This window comes from Eurytemora carolleeae, unplaced genomic scaffold, assembly GCF_000591075.1.
Source record: "Eurytemora carolleeae unplaced genomic scaffold, Eaff_2.0 scaffold1410, whole genome shotgun sequence".
Taxonomy (NCBI): Eukaryota; Metazoa; Arthropoda; class Copepoda; order Calanoida; family Temoridae; genus Eurytemora; species Eurytemora carolleeae.
The window spans coordinates 12,159-23,547 of record NW_019402137.1 but is presented as its reverse complement, the minus strand read 5'-3'; positions in this window follow the sequence as shown (position 1 = coordinate 23,547).

Genomic DNA, 11,389 nt, shown 5'->3' with positions numbered 1-11,389 from the left:
TTCTCCAGTTTTCTCCGTTCTCCAGTTTCCTCAGTTCTCCAGTTTCTCCCTTCTTCGGTTTCCTCTGTTCTCCAGTTTCCCCAGTTCTCCAATTTCAATAGTTCTCCAATTTCCCTTAGTTATCCAGTTTCCCTAGTTCTCCAGTTTCACAAGTTCTCCAGTTTCCCTATTTCTACAGTTTCCCTAGTTCTCCAGTTCCCCCAGTTCTCAAATTTCCTCGGTTCTCCAGTTTCCTAGGTTCTCCAGTTTTCTCCGTTCTTCGGTTTCCTCAGTTCACCAGTTTCCCCAGTTCTTATGTTTCTCCTAGTTTGTCATTTTTCCTATCTCTTCAGTTTCCGCTTGTTCTCCAGTTTCCCTAGTTCTCCAGTTTCCCCTTGTTCTCCAGTTTCCCCTGGTTCTACAGTTTCCCCCTGTTCTCCCTCCGCCCTCGTGGTTTGGTAAAAAGTAAATATAAAGCAGACGCAATTAATCATTTTAATGGTCCTCAACCCCACTCTACACATTTTACACATATCAAATTTATTCGCTCACATCCTCGGAGGTTGAAACTGTTGTGTGGAGTATCGTTAATCTTGAACGCTTCGTCTCGATATTCAATGTGGGCATTTATGAATTCTAGGATAAGTTCTTGATAAAAAAAAAACTTATAAACAGCCTACCAATAAAAATGGTAATTATGATTTTAATTTATTTAACACCAACAAATGTTTAACATCTCCGTCCAGACCACATTTTGGAAAGCTCATACGAAGTATAATTTATATTTTGATAAAATATTTGTAATTTACCAGCTATTGTTAATCGAAGTCTCTTAATTCCCATGTTTATTGGGACACCCTGTAGAAGAAGAATTAAATTATTCTGTATAAGTCTGCATATTATGGAGTTCAAATATCAGTGCTTGATCGTTAGATTCAAGAATTAAAGTTCCGACCTTAGCTCAACCTTGGAGAATAGAGAATATATCAGGCTCAGGGGCAATAACAGAGAAGAAGAAGAAGAAGAAGAAGAAGAAGAAGAAGAAGAAGAAGAAGAAGAAGAAGAAGAAGAAGAAGAAGAAGAAGAAAAAGAAGAAGAAGAAGAAGAAGAAGAAGAAGAAGAAGAAAATATTTGCAGTGATAAAGGAATATTTATTTGTTTACCCAATTTCTAAAACAACTAAGCATCTGTAAAATGGCAATGTCGTCGTTGTTTGAGCCGGACCTCAAGGATATCGTTTATGTTTATTTGTATATTTTTTTTAAAAAACTAAACAGTCCCTATAACGCGTGGATCGCCCTGTAATAAAGACGACATATATAGGACTTGAGTCATGATTTTAAACCTGACACAAAGGAATTGTGCAATGTAAACCTAGACCCATTTCACTAAATAAGTTGATTTTTAAGCTACTAGTGACTATTTTGTGCTTTACAAACAAGGCTAATTAAATGGTATATGCCCCAGCGTTTTATATTTCGCCGTTATGTGAGTGTACCCTGAAAATCGTAGTGAACCATTGTTTTACGCGGTCTGATCTTGATTTTACATATTATTTTTCCTTAATCTTAACTATTGATAACCATTTGTGATAAGACAATTTTAAATTTTGTTAATAGACAAATTTGCATTGATTTGCTAATTACGTAGAGGAAAATGGAACTCTCAGACCCAATTGAGTTCGGGTCTTGTTTGTCCATTCTTCCGTCAAACATTTAATAAGAAAGCAGCCAAGAAAGATTGTTAACGACATTCATTCATTTCTCTCTCTTGCGTCTATCCCTTCCTTTCAGATACAATATTTGCTTTATAACACCATCTAAAACTATCTTATTCCAGAGTTTAATACAGGTGTCACTGTTTGTATTTTGAAGATTGAATGATCCCATGAGTTCTAATCTATTTTATTATTACTTCCATTTTCCCTTCTCTTACACTCTTATATACACAAGGATATAACAGTTTGTATCAGGGTCTCAGAATTAAATAATAAAAATAGAACAGGATTTCCAAATAGAACAGGATTTCCAAATCAAGAATAGGCTGAGATCTCCAAATTAAGAATAGGCTGAGATCTCCAAATTAAGAATAGGCTGAGATCTCTAAATTAAGAATAGGACAGGATCTCCGAATTAGGAATAGAACAGGACTTCAAATTAAGAATAGGACAGGACTTCAAATTAAGAATAGGCTGGGATCTACAAATTAAGAATAGGACAAGATTTCCAAATTAAGAATAGGACAGAATCTCTAAGTGAAGAATAGGACAGGATCTCTAAATTAAGAATAGGACAGGATCTTTATATTAAGAATAGGACAGGATTTTCAAATTAAGAATAGAACAGCATCTTCGAATTAAGAAAGGACAGGGTTTCAAATTGGGAATAGGACAAAATCTCCAAATTAAGAATAGGACAGTATCTCCAAATTAGGAATAGGACAAAATCTCCAAATTAAGAATAGGAGAGGATTTTCGAATTAGGAATTGGACAGCTCTCCAAATTAAGAATAGGCTGGGATCTCCAAATTAAGAATAGGACAGGATCTCCGAATCAGGAAAAGGACAGGACTTCAATTAAAAAATAGGACAGGATCTCCAAATTAAACATAGGATATGGTCTTCAAATTAAGAATGGGACAGTTTTTGCAAAATAAAAACGCTAATAAAATCCAATCCCGAGAAAAAATGTCACTGTAATTAAAGTCCTGAAGATCTTTAATTCCTGTTACCTTTTGGTTTTTGGTTTGAACTCCTATATATACTGTAATATATGTATACTGGACTATATATATATATACTGGAATATATTTATACAAAGATATATATACTGGACTATATATATATACTGGAATATATATTTACTGGACTATAAATACTAGAATATATATATACTGGACTATATATATATATACCGGAATATATATAACTACTGGAATATATATAAACTAGCCTTAGAGGGCGCTTCGCGCCCATCTTCTAAATTAATTGTGAACATGTTCTCTTTGTGTACATCGTAAAACAAAGCAAAAATAATTCGCGGATTTTCACAAAAAATTTCGTGGATTTTCAAAATTTTCAAAAATTTAATGAAGATCGAATTTTGATGGAGACAAATATTTGAAATTTTGATCATTCATAAACCTTCCCTGTGGGCACGTGATGTCCCACAAAAAATTTGGGCCCGATCGGTTCAGCCGTTTTGACGTTTATTGGATACAAACAAATAGACACCCAAACAAAAAACAAACACCAAGACAAGCCAAATTTATATATAGATACTGGACTATATAAATACTAGAATATATATATACTGGACTATATATATACTGGAATATATATATACTGGAATATATATATTCCGGAATATATATAAACTAGCCTTAGAGGGTCCTTCGCGACCATCTTCTAAATTAATTGTGAACATGTTCTCTTTGTGTACATCGTAAAACAAAACAAAAATAATTCGCGGATTTTCACAAAAAATTTTGTGGATTCTCAAAATTTTAAAAAATTTAATGGAGATCGAATTTTGATTGAGACAAATATTTGAAATTTTGATTTTTCATAAACCTTCCCTGGGGTCCCTAGATGTCCCACAAAATATTTGGGCCCGATCGGTTCAGCCGTTTTGACGTTTATTGGATACAAACAGACAGACAGACAGACGTACAGACAGACAAGCCAAATTTATATATAGATACTGGACTATATATATATATACTGGAATATTTAATTTTTTATTCAATCAAAAAAAAAAGATAAACATCCTCATACACAATGTTTCATGGACCAATTGTTATGGACCAATCTTCAGTGAGGCCTGTTCTCGACTGCAGAATATTCCAGTATTTTTCTGTTTGCGTATTTTCAGGAAAGAGTTGGCGGATTAGTGTTATTTGAATTTAAAAAACTACCAATTCACCAGAATCTCTCCATCTCGGTGTCAGCATTTGTTGAGAATTTCTGTTCTTTTCTTCAAAGAGTTTTCTTTATCTTCTATGATTATCAACGTTTTTTCCATCACACAAAGCTGACAGGATCTAGTTATCTTCTTATATGTTGGACGTTGGTGCCAACTGGCAATGCTCTGATACTCCAGGTACTTGTTCTGCTCCTTCAGCTTCCAGATATATGTAGAGAGAGATGTACCCATGTTTTGTATGGTTAAAGGAGGATTAATGGTTGGTTAATCTTGACTTAAAGGTGGTTGAAGCTAAACTAAGAGAATTTTTCTCCTCATTTCCTGTTGTTTTAACAGTTGCCTTAAGTAACCCAAAGAATCTGTTAAACATTTCCCATCCAATGGGCAAACAGCTTCACCACTGGAATACTGGAATATATATATACTGGACTATATATATAATGGAATATATATACATACTGGAATATATACTGGAATACATATATAATGGAATATATCAGTTGAAACGCAACAATCTTCTTATAACATTTTATTCATAAACAAATTGTTTCATGCTTTTATGCAATCATCAGTATGAATAATAATAAGTATGATGGAATATATATATATACTGGAATATATATATAATGGAATATATATATATATACTGGAATATATATATCACCACTGGAATACTGGAATATATATATACTGGAATATATATATAATGGAATATATATATATACTGGAATTTATACTGGAATATATACTGGAATATATATATAATGGAATGAGAACAAAAGTCCTAGAAAATAATGTATCAAAGTGGTTCTTTCAAAAGACCTATCATACTGAGATATTTTTTTGTTTTAGGTCAAATTCTATAGATTTTTATTTTCCAAAACTAGTGGCCAAGAATATTACTGCCTTCTGGTGGTTAGCAAATGGATGTAACATTTTTAATGTCAATACGATTTTTGTATGTTTAGATGTGTAAATTAATGTTGACAAAAATGGGTATTTTTGTAAATAAACAAGTATCCAGCACATACAAATAATTTTTGCACATTTCCACATTTTATTTATTATAAAACCAGCAGTAATTATAAATCATAAGTTTAGGGGGGGGGGGGCCATGTTAAAACGTAAGACAGGGTCGAAGACACGGGGAAATGCAAATTTGCAGTAACAAATTAAACTAACCCTGTGGATTCATCGACACAGGGTCAAACGACCTAGGGCCAAATGCCACAGGGTCAAATGATATCGAGTAAAACGACCTTGGCCGGGTCAAGCGATAAACGGTCGAAAAAGCGACAAAGAGTAAAACGATATAGGGTCAAAAAGTGCGATGAACGGGCAAAATTTCATTTAGACCATTTTTGATTAATTTGAACAATTTTTATGCTCATTAGAACTAGTTGCCGCAGCGCTCGGCCCAGAAACTGTATGAACCTAACCTAACCCTAAAATTATACATATTTTTAAATTATGTTTTACGTTCATTTGAACTACTAGCCGCAGCTCTCGGCCCCCTAGCCTGTCCTAGTCTCAGCGCTCGGTCCAGAAATTGTCTTAACTCGACCTAACCCTGAAATAATACATAAAATATTTATTTCAATTTTGACCCTTGTCATTTTACCCAATGTCGCGTTTTGATCGTTTGTCGTTTAACCTTAAGTCGTTTGATATTTTGTCGGTAAACCAACTTGTGGGTATAAATAAGATGTCCTGAATAATCCTAATTTAAGGGAGGGAACGTGTTTAATAAGTACAGGGTATAAAAACAAGGGGGTGGGGGATTGAAGACATGGGGGGCGGAAATTTGCCAATAATAAATTAAATGAACCCTGAGTTGTGACAGGTTTGCTGGGTTCCTTGGATATTTGTCTCTTCACTTACATAACCCTCCCCACCCCCTTCACTCCCACCACTTTATTGAGTTCATATTCAGAGAATTTAGCAAAATTACCATGTTTTGACAAAAACCCAGCCTAATTCATTTAGCTAAGAATCCCCTTTGTAATGTTTTGTACTGATTATTCAAGAGTAATTGACAAAATCCTCATAGATTGTGTACACCGCTGTGGAATAGGAAGACGACTTTAGATTTGATTTAATGATTATAAAAGTTGAATTAACAAGAAATACAGCAATTTAGCAGTGTATACTGTACATTTAAAATTCGGTGATGGTGATGAACCAAACCTCTGTAGAGTAAAAAAAAGTAGATGTTAGTTCCACATTCATTGAACATATATTTCGGTCTGGGTTGACCCTCGTCAGTTCTTGAGATTGTTTCTGTCACAACAGTTGTAAACCATTAACGTACAGTGATAACCAGAAACCAATGAAATATGAAGACGACATTATAGCAGTATTTAAGTGTATTTGATGGTGTTACAAGGCAAATAGTTTTACCAAAAACTTAAAATTTTTTTTTTTGTGTTTAACGGGTCTGTTTACACTGCACAACTGCTGTGTTTCATAGTTTGAACTTTTAAAAGTTAAAACTTGACTCTCAAGGTCGTCTTACTATTCCAAGTTTTCCGATTATGACTGTACACAAACTCATTTCACTTAATATCTGATTTTAAAGCTACTGGTAAAACTATTTGATTCGTAACAATCTTAAATACACGTACACTGTACATTAGATAGCTTAAATTGTCGTCTTATTATTCCACAGTTTTCTGGTTCTCACTGTCTGAAAATATGATTAATGATGTTTATGAAGTGTGTACGTTGAAATATAATGTTGAAAATGTAAATAAATTATTTTGATTATATTTGATAATAAAAAATTGAGAAAAGCTCTTCTACAATCATTTTTGATGGTACATAAGTAGCGTAAAATTCCAGATTTTGCGAAATATAAATTTGATTGTTCGGACATTTTTACAATTGTTGTCATCTGTATAAATACTTTGCTTGTCTATCTGTCTGTCTGTTTGTTAGTATCCAAGAAACGTCAAAACGGCTGAACCGATTGAGCCTACATTTTGTATGAGAACTCACCGGACCCCAGAGAAGGTTTATGGATGCTCAGAATTCCAAGGGCTCTATCATCTTTCCCCCACCCCCTTTCTGCCTATTATAGCCTGTAGATTCTACGTGATTTCCCCAAGATAGGTCGGAACAAGGTTATAATGCAAGGAAATTTATTTCAGTGGTCTACGCATCTCTGGGCGATAATGTAAACACAAGATGGATGTCACAGCCTGACATAGGATCCATCTTTCACAAAAAAATCAATGAAATATTCTGGTTATAGGAAACAATTATGTGAATTATCAAGATTTTAAAAATTTAATGCTTTTAACCTCCTCGGATACTAAACGAACACTGATGCATCCTTTCTTATTTACAAATTCCACCCAGAGTGAACTGGTTTTAATATGTGCGTAGAGTAATTAACTCTCCTTGCATTATAACCTTGGTTCGGATCGCGTTTAAAACTTCTAAGAACAGCTGCTAGATGGCTCTGTTTGGGGAGGGAAAGCACTCCTAACATTTATTCTGAACCGATTCATTTCCCATCTTCAGCTTTAATCAGCAATTTCTCAACTTTGATGACCCATAATAGGAATTCCTCATCATGCTTCATTAAATTCCACTGATTTCACACCAATGTCAAGGGGCAGGGGTGGGGATACTTTTAATTTGAATTCATTATGCGTTCAATCATGCGTTAAGTCATTAATAGATTATGTAATCAGTCTTTTTATTCTATTCTATCCTATCTGATACATTCTAATACAAATCTTCCTGAAATGAACCACTGTACGGTACTTTAATTACAAGATTGTAAATACCCTGCAAACATTTAGTCTCCGACAAACCGATGGCGAAAATATGTAGTCCAACTTCGCCATCGGCACATAATGTCGGTAAAAATGTTTCCTGGTTAAGCTGAGTCGAGTTGAGGTAGGGTTTCCAGTTGTAATTACTTTACGCGTAATTACGCGTAATTACGCGTAGCACTTTCTTTTACTTACTGAGGAACATTACGCAAAATTGGGTCATAATTACGTATAAAAAAGAAAGTCTAGTTTTGTTTAATTAAGGTATAATTACGCGAACTTACTTAATACAAAACCATTCCGTAATTAGTAAAGTACATATAAAATTCTCAGAAATGAACATAGTGGGAAAATATGTGTAAGGATATATTTCAAATACTTTCAAATTGAAATTTGGCTAATTAGGGGTAAATTATTCAGAATTTTGCAAAATTACTTTGTAGTAATTACGCGAAATTACGCCGTAATTTCGCGAAATTGAAGTTTCGCCAATTACACATAATCTTGCGAAATTACACGAAATGAAAATTATTTTTCGTAATTGCACGTATAATTTCGCATAAGTGAATAATCTTTTATGTTGGAAACCCTAAGGCGAGGTCAAAGTTTCGTGCAAAATCCCTCTATATACTATTACCATTTAAAAGTGGTGTAAAACAAAGGAACTCCATGCTTACAATACTATAACCTCTTTAAGAATTCCAAAATTTTGTCCTCAAAATATTTTATGTCGACGCTTTATTCGCAGGGACATCTTGGAATCCACAGAGTAATATTTTCTTTGTTATATTTTGACAACTCACGTATAATTAAACTGAGAAATAAACAAAAAAATTGGATTTACAGAATAATATTATATTGTTTTAACTTAAATTCGGAAAGTCATTTAGGAATTAAAAGAGACTGTCTACATATTTTCCAGGGGACCATACTGTCCCCAAATTTGAAGCATGAAATATAGGATCGAAGGGGGTACTTTATATAGCTCTTTATTATATTAACTTCATAATTACAAGATTATTTATTATCTGGTTTGAAAAGATATGTATCTTTCTATATATAAATTTGGCTTGTCTGGGTGTTTTGGTGTTTGTCTGTCTGTTTGTATCCAATAAACGTCAAAACGGCTGAACCGATCGCGCCCAAATTTTTTGTGGGACATCACGTAACCACAGGGAAGGTTCATGAATGATAAAAGTTTTAAAAAAATGTGTTTTAAAGGTTTTTAATTTTGTAAAAAATTTAAATTCTTGAAAATCCGCGAATTTTTTTTTAAAAATCCGCAAAATATTTTTCTTCTTTGTTTGAAAATGTGAACAAAAAGAACATGTTCACAATTTAAATAGAAGATGGGCAGGAAGCGCCCTAAAAGCCTAGTTCTCTTAACCCTATTCCTGCTGGGGGGGGGGGTCAATTTGACCCCCCTTGTAGTTTTTTTTTTGATGAAATTTTCTGACTTTTCCTACATACCCAAAGCCCTCCCTTTAGGCCTAAAACCGGGCTTTTATACTAACTGCCGGAGTCCTCAGGCACACTGCCTTAATGACTGTTTTTCCTGTAACAAACTAAATCTTTGTTTTAACCCACTTCCACTTGTCAGATTTTGATAAAATTTAGCTTTTTGGAAAGCCTTTGACACACAGGAAAAGAATTGCACAAGTTTTGCGAAAAAAATTTTAATTTTGTTTTGCAAAGAACCTGTCAAAAGAAATTTGCACATTTTTAGTTTTTCTTGATTAAAATTCAGGTTATTTAAAATTTTGCAAAAATGTTTGCATATTTGAAATGGCATGGTCAAGGGATTTTCAAAAATGTATAATTTTTCATTTTTTGGACAAATTTTTTTTTGCAAACATTTTTACTATATAATTGGATTTTGCAATAAAAAATTCAATTTTTGCAAATTTGCAATTTTTTTGCAGATTCTAAAAGTAGAGTACAAGAGTTTTCCAATGATGTATCATTTGTCATATTTGAACATCAAACATGGGATTTAGAGGGGGGGAGGGGTCAAATTAACCCCCCCCCCCCAGCATATCCTGGTTTTCAAGTACCCAGCAGAGATAGGGTTAAATTCCTTCACCTTCTCTACTAAATAGATCCACAAGTCACATCCACTAAAAACCTAAATTGAAAAAAATCGATTTGAAGACAGAAAAACAAATTGCTAACTCAATTGTCTATGCTCAAACAAAGGTTTAAAGGGTTCTGTTGTGAATCGAAATGTCCTATATATAAAATGTGACAACAGCAAACTCCTGATTTAAGATGATTTAGAGATATTTAGGATTTTGTCATCAATCCCTTTATGAATAGGGTAAGTTGAAGTACGTGGTGTATGAAATATCAACTATCTACGAATGCGTCGAAAAATAATCGATGACTATTGTTTGTAATATCTGAATGATTTGTTGGGAATTAAATAGATTTTTTTTACGATCCGAGTTGAATGTTGCATCTTTCTGAATTTGCATGGACACATACGTTCTTCGGTAGACGCAACAGATAGAAGTAAGATTAGTAGCGATCAAAAGCGCTTTTTTATCGCATTAAGCCTATACCCCTTTCATTTTTCGCGAACACTCCCTTTAAAGTGGGAAATATCAGATTTTTTTCTCCAAAACTTTCTTAAGAAAACTTTCTTGGTGGGAACCCAATGGAACCTGCATTTGAAACCTTCGTACACCTCTATTAAGAATTGGTACCTCATTACATTGCTAAAACATATGAACCATCCCTTTAAAATTCCTAAATTGACACATTACCGTTGAAGTAGAATGATTTGCCAAAAGCATGAAAGCTTGGGGTAAAAAAACACTCCCAAACTCTTAAAAAAATATCTTGTAATTCTTTAAAAGTTATGGCCTCTCAAGTAAATTAAAGCCCTTAGATTCAAATTATGGACATGCATTGTGCAAGTGCAATATGCATTTTAGACACTACAGTGTGTCTAAAAACATATTTAGATAGTTTTGAGTTGCCATCGGTCTAGGCAGATATTTTTTGTGAGTTATTTATGATAACATACAAAACCGAATTAACTGAATACAAACATTTAATGCAGTGAATCAGTGATATTCTAAAAGAAGCGGAATTTCTTGCCAAGCTACTTTAAAATCGTCTTTGTTCTTTTTTTTAATTGTCCACCAAATTTCACACAAGACTAGTTCTTTAACTTCCAATATGTGGTCTGGCTTGTTTGTGCTCTCTAAATTACAAGAGAAAAGAACACTGTTAGAAAAACATTTCTTCCAAATCTGGTAAAATGCTGTCGAAGAACAAATAGGTTCCATGAAAACCACTAAAAAAACCTCCCATTACTTATATTTATTGTCACACTTCTTATAATTAACTTGACCAGAAAATGTTACTGTTATGGGAAATATATTGATTAAAACAAGAAAAAACTTCTGTTCCAGTATTTATAATGAGTGCTAGATAACATGCAAATTTGAAAATTCTATCGCAATAAGTATGAGTTCTGTCACATTATTCTCCGAGTTAGCAATCTTTTGTCACACCATTTAATAATGCTTTGACAAGCGATATATCTCCTATCTCCTAGGTTACAGTGTACACAGTACACACAGTGTACACTTTTCAGCAGTTTATCTAAAATGTCGGACAAAGAAGTTGTGCCAGGGATTATTTACGACAAAAACCTTTTTTTTCAGCCATAATCATGGGGTTTTTGTATTTTTATTT